The 7,914-nt window shown below is 39.4% G+C and overlaps 1 pseudogene; it reads left to right on the top strand.

Annotated features, from left to right (window-relative positions):
• The first annotated feature begins 4,964 nt into the window (after positions 1-4,964).
• LOC147748481 (uncharacterized) lies at positions 4,965-7,687 on the top strand (annotated as a pseudogene).
• Positions 7,688-7,914: the final 227 nt, after the last annotated feature.

Raw genomic sequence — 7,914 nt, 5'->3', positions numbered from 1 at the left:
ACTATAGGTGTGGCAGGGTATACTCAGACATGAGTCCCTTTCTCACTGCTCCATCAGGATTCAAGCAAGCCGGGCCGAAGAAGGCTGAAATGCCAGAAACCGGTCCCCGGTAGCTTGTCTCCTTTCTGGTGAAGAATTGGCTTGGTAGTTTAGTCTGCCCTGTTCCCATGATGCACTGGGCCAGGGACAGACTGATTTGCATATAGCCAGGTTCTGAGCTGGGATGGGGCAGTGAGATAAATAACGGTGATGGATCAAGCCCTGATCTTTGGACTGGGTAAGAGTGGTCTGTTTAACTCAGACACTCTGTTCATCACCACCCCCTTTTTGTAAATCGTTTTTGGCCACTATAGGTGTGGCAGGGTATACTCAGACATGAGTCCCTTTCTCACTGCTCTATCAGGATTCAAGCAAGCCGGGCCGAAGAAGGCTGAAATGCCAGAAACCGGTCCCCGGTAGCTTGTCTCCTTTCTGGTGAAGAATTGGCTTGGTAGTTTAGTCTGCCCTGTTCCCATGATGCACTGGGCCAGGGACAGACTGATTTGCATATAGCCAGGTTCTGAGCTGGGATGGGGCAGTGAGATAAATAACGGTGATGGATCAAGCCCTGATCTTTGGACTGGGTAAGAGTGGTCTGTTTAACTCAGACACTCTGTTCATCACCACCCCCTTTTTGTAAATCGTTTTTGGCCACTATAGGTGTGGCAGGGTATACTCAGACATGAGTCCCTTTCTCACTGCTCCATCAGGATTCAAGCAAGCCGGGCCGAAGAAGGCTGAAATGCCAGAAACCGGTCCCCGGTAGCTTGTCTCCTTTCTGGTGAAGAATTGGCTTGGTAGTTTAGTCTGCCCTGTTCCCATGATGCACTGGGCCAGGGACAGACTGATTTGCATATAGCCAGGTTCTGAGCTGGGATGGGGCAGTGAGATAAATAACGGTGATGGATCAAGCCCTGATCTTTGGACTGGGTAAGAGTGGTCTGTTTAACTCAGACACTCTGTTCATCACCACCCCCTTTTTGTAAATCATAGTGTACAGGTAAGCAACTAGTTCTTTCTCCAGTATTCAATCTTTCATCGATTCACATGCTTGTATCAGAGTAGATTACAGTCCTTGTTGTTAGAGCGTTTCTAGGCCTCTCGGGGCTGTGTGCCATAAACTCCTTTTAGAAAAATAACTCATTAAGAATCAATAAGGTACGAACAAGCGACCTTTGTCATTACAGTCATTTGTGCAGAAAACAACATTATAGAAAAACAGTAGAAATTCTTAAACATGTACCTTATTTAAAAAGATGTCGCAGAACTGCTTGTCCCACTGCTGCATCTGCTTTTCATTCTGTGTCCAGACAGTAATGTTTGGTGAATGTATGAACATTCGACCAGGTTGGTCCTCTGCATATGTCTGGAAGGGGTACTGCTGCGAGCAATGCAGAAGACGTTGCCATCTTCCATGTATCGTGAGCACGGACTTTCATGTCGAGAGGTCTTCCTGCTTTCTCTTGACAGAAGACGATGGCGGATGCAATCCATCTAGAGATGGAGGATCTTGAAAGGGCCAGACCTTTTCTGGGCCCTGAGTAAGCAACAAACAATTGGTTCGATTTGCGAAAGGAATTTGTCTTTTCAATGTAGAACTTTAGACATCTGCCAATGTCCAAAGTATGAAGAGCTTTTTCTGCCGCTGTAGAAGGATGTTTGAAATATGTAGGAAGGATCACCGGTTCATTTAGATGAAAGCATGAGGGTATTTTAGGAACAAATTTCGGATTAGTTCTTAGCATCACCTTATCTGGCCTGAATTGTATGAAGGGATCCAGTATTGAAAAGGCTTGGATTTCGCTGACTCTCCTGGCTGATGTGAGTGCCAGGAGTAATGCTACTTTCCATGACAGGAATTGCAATTCCCATTTTGTGGATTGCCACAAACTGAGCTTTCATGAGTTGTGACAAGAGCTGCCATGGAGGCAGAGGACGCTTAACTGGAGGAAACCTTCTGAATAACCCTTTTAATAATTCCTTGATTAATCTTTGGGACCACAGAGATGGGCGACCTGGAGATCTTCGGTATCTGGATATTGCTGCTAGATGGACTTTAATAGAAGAATGCGAAAGTCCTGATCTGGCTAAAGGCAGCAAATAAGGAAGAATTTGCTCAGGTGAAGACGAGAAGGGATGCACTGTATGAGCAAGGCACCAATTACAGAATCGTTTCCATTTCACAGTATATGTCTTGTTGGTAGACTGTGCTGCGGAACTTTTCAATATTTCACAACATTCCGGAGGGATATCTAATGACTGGAATTCGTGCTTAAAAGGTTCCAAGCTGACAATTTTAGAGAGGTCAACTGTGGATGAAGTACTTGGCCTCTGTTCATGGAAATCAAATCCCTGATTATTGGGAACTGTATCCTTGGTTCCACCGACAGTTGGAGAAGTTCTGTATACCAAAACTGCCTCGGCCAGGCTGGGGCTATTAGAATTATTTGGCAAGGTTCCGATCTCATCTTTCTCAATATTCTCGGAATTAGGGGAAAGGGAGGGAAGGTGATGAAGCGACCTTTTAGAATTAATTGTATTTTTGTTCGCAGATTTCAACTTCTATAACGAAATAATTATATTAATAAGTGTTGCATATTTTTGTATTAATTCAACCTAGAATTATGTGCACCGTCATAAACACGCGGGATTAACATTATGTGCTCTTGTTGCATTTGTCAGTACGTGTAAATAATATATTAACTTTGTCTTTTCGTTTTGTCAACATTAACTGCGGCTGATTAAAATAATAGCATGTGCTTATTTTTAAATGTGGTCTTGTCTATGTTGTGTCTTTCATGTGACAGAGTTTTGTTCATTTCTTGTGCTTAAGCTAGGTAACATAAACTAATGGGTTAACATTAGTGAAGGGGGTGGGTGACAGAATAATTTTCATTACTCTAATTAATTGATGTCTTGTGTTTCCTTGCATACTAGAGTCTCGGTAAAAGAGGCCTGTGGCCTGTTCTAAAATGAATGTCCCCGAAGTCCTGTCGTGAATGGGCCATGCACAGCAAAGAATGAAAAGAAGCCTTTTGTTCATAATCTTCGAAAAACAAATACGTGGAACTGAACTGTGCAGGATGTGCCTAGTGTTGTATAACTTTCTTTGCCAAGGACAGGACATAGCGGTGGAAAAACTTGAGCTGAGGAAGCAAAGAGCTACTATTTAATAAAATGTTGCGAAGCTCCTCGGAAGAGCTAGTGTCACACGTAGACAATGGACAAGGCCGCTTTTAAAAAATATGATTTTGAATGAGAAGGCGATAACTTCATGGACTGACGCTTGACAGCCAATCATTTGCAAGATGGTCTGTTAATTGTATTTCTTTTAGCTAGTATTAGATAGAGAAAAGGTATAAAACTTGGACCCTTGGGAGGAGCGTTGTTGGCTCGTTCCTGTGTTCGTGAGATGCTGTCGGACTTCTGACTCACGTAAGACAACTTTGAACTTTACATTTTCCCTTTAGGTTTCATTTAGTTAAGATATGGAATTAGAGTTTAGGGAATGAGACTCATTTTGCTTTAATACTTCTTGTGCTGATTTTATTTGAACTGACAGACTAATGTGCCTTACTAAATAAAATGATGTTTAATAAATGCAAATAAAGAAATAATATTCTGAAATTGCTCTTTACTTGATAATAAAGTTAATAAAATAGATTTTGAAATGACAGCTGGTCTTAGTTATTTCGTGTCAAGTTACCACTAGTTAATCCATTGCCTAGGTTTGACTTAATTAAATATATAGATTTTATAAAATGACAAGGATACTCTGCAGATGTATATAAATATAAATAGTTTTGTGATTAGTTTGATTAATTAGGTCACATGATTCAGTTGGTCAATTCTTGTCTCAATCATTTATGGGCCTAATGTTGAATTTGTGAATAATGGTGAGTATCGTGGTGTAGAGTTGTGCATATGAGACAGAATTTCCTTAGGCCCGCTGGATCAATTCTCTGGTAGCAGAGTTCGGTTACTATGGTAACTGACATGTTACATGGTAATTACATAGGATACATGTTTAACACATGTTAGTTGTTATATGTTGTCGAAAGGTTTTTTTCAGCAGTGTGAAAATTCCTGGTTAAGTGCCGGCAGAGTAGTGTGACAGGTGAAGTTACACAGTACATTTGTTCTGTTTCAAATTAGTGGTATTGAATATATCACTAGTGTTGTGGACGTACAGCACAAGTTTAGGGATTTTAGGTATGACAAGTTGTATGTATAGTGAGGTTTGCCTATGAAATTGTAGCTCTGAGTATAGGGACTAGGAGCCCGTTTTAAAACTCGTTGCGAAAAGAGTAGTAGGATTTTTTCCGAGCTTGAGTGAAGGGTAAGGAAGCGTAGTCTATTCTTACTGCGATTGAGGATTTCTATTGGTCGGTTAAAGTCCTGCCAAAGATTTCATGTATACATGAACAGGGTTTTCCGTTTGAATGCGTAAAATTGATTTGGTAAAAATAGTGTCGTCTATTTCACGAGAGTGAAAACTTGAATGTCTGATAAAACAATCACTTTGTTTAGCGAAACAGACAAATGGTTTGTTTTTCTGTAGTTATTAACTGAAATTCATTGAAAAGAATTGTTTTAAAATGGCGCAGTGAAAATATTTTGTGAAGGAGGTTTTGAGTTTGTGGAACGGAGACAGTGAAGCTGCAGCAGCAGTATACGTCACAGGGTTCGCGCTGCGATTGGTCGACATTGTCACAACAAGCGCACTGATTGGTTCATGTGACCAAAACGAGCTGTTAGCTGATTGGTCTTTTCTGAAAACAGTATTTTCATTGGTTGAGCAAGGTAGTGACGTAGCTTAACCTGATTGGCTTGTTGGTGAGTTTCACGCACGGATTGGCTAGAGTAGCGGAACAACAAGGAAATATTTACGATCTTTTCTAAATTAAACGAAATAGTTTTAAATCATGAGTTATTGGTACAATAGAGAGGAAAAGAAGCCTTCATGGTTTCAGAAATTTAAAAATGTATTCAACCCCGACAAGAAAATTGAAACGCGTGGTGGAAAATTACTTCATAAGTACAAAACACCCGCAGCATACATGGAAGGTGAATATGGTTATCATACTGTTCTCTGGTTTGAAAATTGGATGCAATATACCAAAGATGATGGTGTATTAGCGTGGCCGGAAAACGGATCATTTAATGTTAAGGTTTTGAGAAATTTGAAAGACAAAATGATGGCTCTTACGCCAAAGCCCAGACCTACTCAATTTGAAGCTTTAGTTGAATGGGAGATTGAAATGATGGAACTTGAACGAGAAAGCAGGGGAATATCAAGAGGTCCGAAATTAGATATAAATAGGGAAACTCATCAAGATAGAGTGCGTTGTTGGAGAAAAGCAGACATGCATGATGGTTTGTACCCAGTTAGAGAAATGGTTGTTGAAACATCAGGTCAAAAGAATACCCGAAAGAAAGGTCATCTTGATGAAGAATTAGATGATGCAGTTTTAGAAGAAATTCTTACTAATCCACCACCTTATCAGCCAAGCTGTTCACAGTCAACCCCGAGAGGTTCTTCAGGAATTTCTCCTAGTGCACCTCCTAGAGATGTTGATGAAAATTCACCCAGATTTTTGAGGTTACCTGAAAGGGTAAGGTCAAGAAGTAAATCTAATACCCCAAGAGAAAGCAGAAATTATCCAGAAATTTCAGAACTGAAAAATAATTTCCCAAAAAATGATAAAAGAGCAGAAGTACCTGAAAATATACCAAACATGTCAGAATATTTGAAAGCAAAGGGAGAATTAATTCAGCAATTAACAAAAGGGATAGAAGCAGTAACGGTACCAGTAACAATTGGTCCTGTTGTACCAGTCTTTGAGCAAGGTGAAAACAGACATTCAGCTCTGACTATTCCATTAAATGCGGAAACTCAGAAAGTGGCTGAAAATTTTTATTCAGAATTATCAAAAATCCATTGAGATAAAAGAATGTCAAATTTAACTTTTAATCAAAGTTTGTCAAATGGTCTGACACCATCAGCTGCAGGATCTGATTCTGGGTCTTTAGAAAAGACCATGAACAAAACAGATTTAACACAGATTCCATTAATTCCACAAGTTCCTGAGTCTAAACAACTTGATGTTGCAAAATTAAAAGCAGATTTAGAAGAATTAATTATTGGCACAATTGGAACTGACTGTTTAAAGCAATATCAGGATGATGAACTGTTATTTATCTGTAAAAGTATTCAATGGAAAACGAAAAACAAATATGATCAATTTGAAGAAGTGGCTGCTGAATTAGATATAGATTTAAGTCAACAGAAGCAATTGCAAAAACATTACAGGGTGGATTTTTCTGAGAAAGACATTGAGAACCTGAATACTACGGGCAGGATATCCCATGTAAAAGAGTTAATTGTGTTTTTAAAAAGATTGGGTGAATTAAGTAAATGGAGAATTAAATGGACAAAGAAAAGAGAGGAAGAAAAAAGAGAAAGAGGAGAAGTCATAAATGAATTTCCTATGAGGGAAATAGCTGGTGGAGGTTATGTTCATGTTCTATGGACAAGACAGGACATTTTGCTCTTTACAAATGATTTCCCTCGGCTGAGAGAGAAGCCAATAGAATGGTATCGTCAGGTAGACAGATTTATAAAAGTTTCAAAAGTTCTGTGGATTGATCTTGATGGTTTCTTTGACATTGTTGTCCCATCAGATCTCTGGACAGAATGTAAAATTTCTGTAGGTTGGCCCAGAGAAGAACCAGCTCGAAATAAAATAACAGGTGCTCCTTCAGCTGATGTCATGGATTTCTTTCACAAAGTAATTGTGTGGCTGAAAAATAAGATTCCTCCATAAGAAGTAGATTGGGTTAAAATTGACAGAACAAATCAAGAACCAAAACAATCAGTTCATTCTTTTTATGAAAGATTACTCCTGGTATTTAAACAATACAGTGGCTATGAAAAATTAAGTGAAAAGGACATGAGCCTCTTCATTTACAGATTTGTTTATGGCTTGAGACCTGAAATTGGTGAAATGATTAGAAACTGAATTGTCGGTTGGCAATCTCTTTCAGTTGACGACATCCTGAGAAAAGCAAAATACTGCAGTGATGAGATAGATGCTAAACAGAAGAAGCTTAAAGAAAAGGCAATGTGGGCACAAGTGAAGGTAGCTGAACAGCAAATAGCAACTTTAGAAAATAAAAATGTTCAGCAGAATCAAGGAAAATTCAAGGGAAACTTTGTGAATAAACCAAAATTTGATGTAAATATTGAAGAGCTTAAACAAAAGCTCCCATGTTTTAATTGCGGTGAGATTGGACACTGGAAGCGAGAGTGTGAAAATCCGCCCAGAAATTTTAAAAATTCATTATTAAATCCACAGATGCAGAATGAGATAAATCAGCAGCAACAGCTACAGCGACAGTTAAATGAAATACGTCAGCAGAAACAGCTAAGCGACAGTTAGTGAATCAGCAGAGCCAGTTGAATCAGCAGAGCCAAATTCCACAGCCGCAACTACCAAATTGTATGAATGCACAGAGATTCAGCCCTGAGACGGGATTCTGCGGAGCTGAGCAGGTAAACAGATCACAAAGAGTGAATGTGTTGAATGTCTCTCAACAATTTTGGCTAAAAGAAAATGAGAGCAGTGACTCAGAAGATTACTCATGATGGTGCCTGAGAGAGGAGGAAGAGTGTGGGCTTGGAGCCACTCTTGAGGTAGATCAGTCAGGTCCATTTGTAAATGGTAAAGTGAATAATGTAGATGTCACTTTTCTAGTGGACACTGGTGCTACCCGTTCTACTGTTAGATCAGTGGAAATTGAAAACCTTCCTCTCTCGCGTGAAACAAACCAGGTTGTAGGTGTAGCTAATCAACAAATTAAAACAGATTTGAC

This window comes from Lissotriton vulgaris, chromosome 1_1, assembly GCF_964263255.1.
Source record: "Lissotriton vulgaris chromosome 1_1, aLisVul1.2, whole genome shotgun sequence".
NCBI classification, from domain to species: domain Eukaryota; kingdom Metazoa; phylum Chordata; class Amphibia; order Caudata; family Salamandridae; genus Lissotriton; species Lissotriton vulgaris.
The sequence above is the reverse complement of the archived record's forward strand: the minus strand, read 5'-3'. Positions and strand labels throughout refer to the sequence as shown.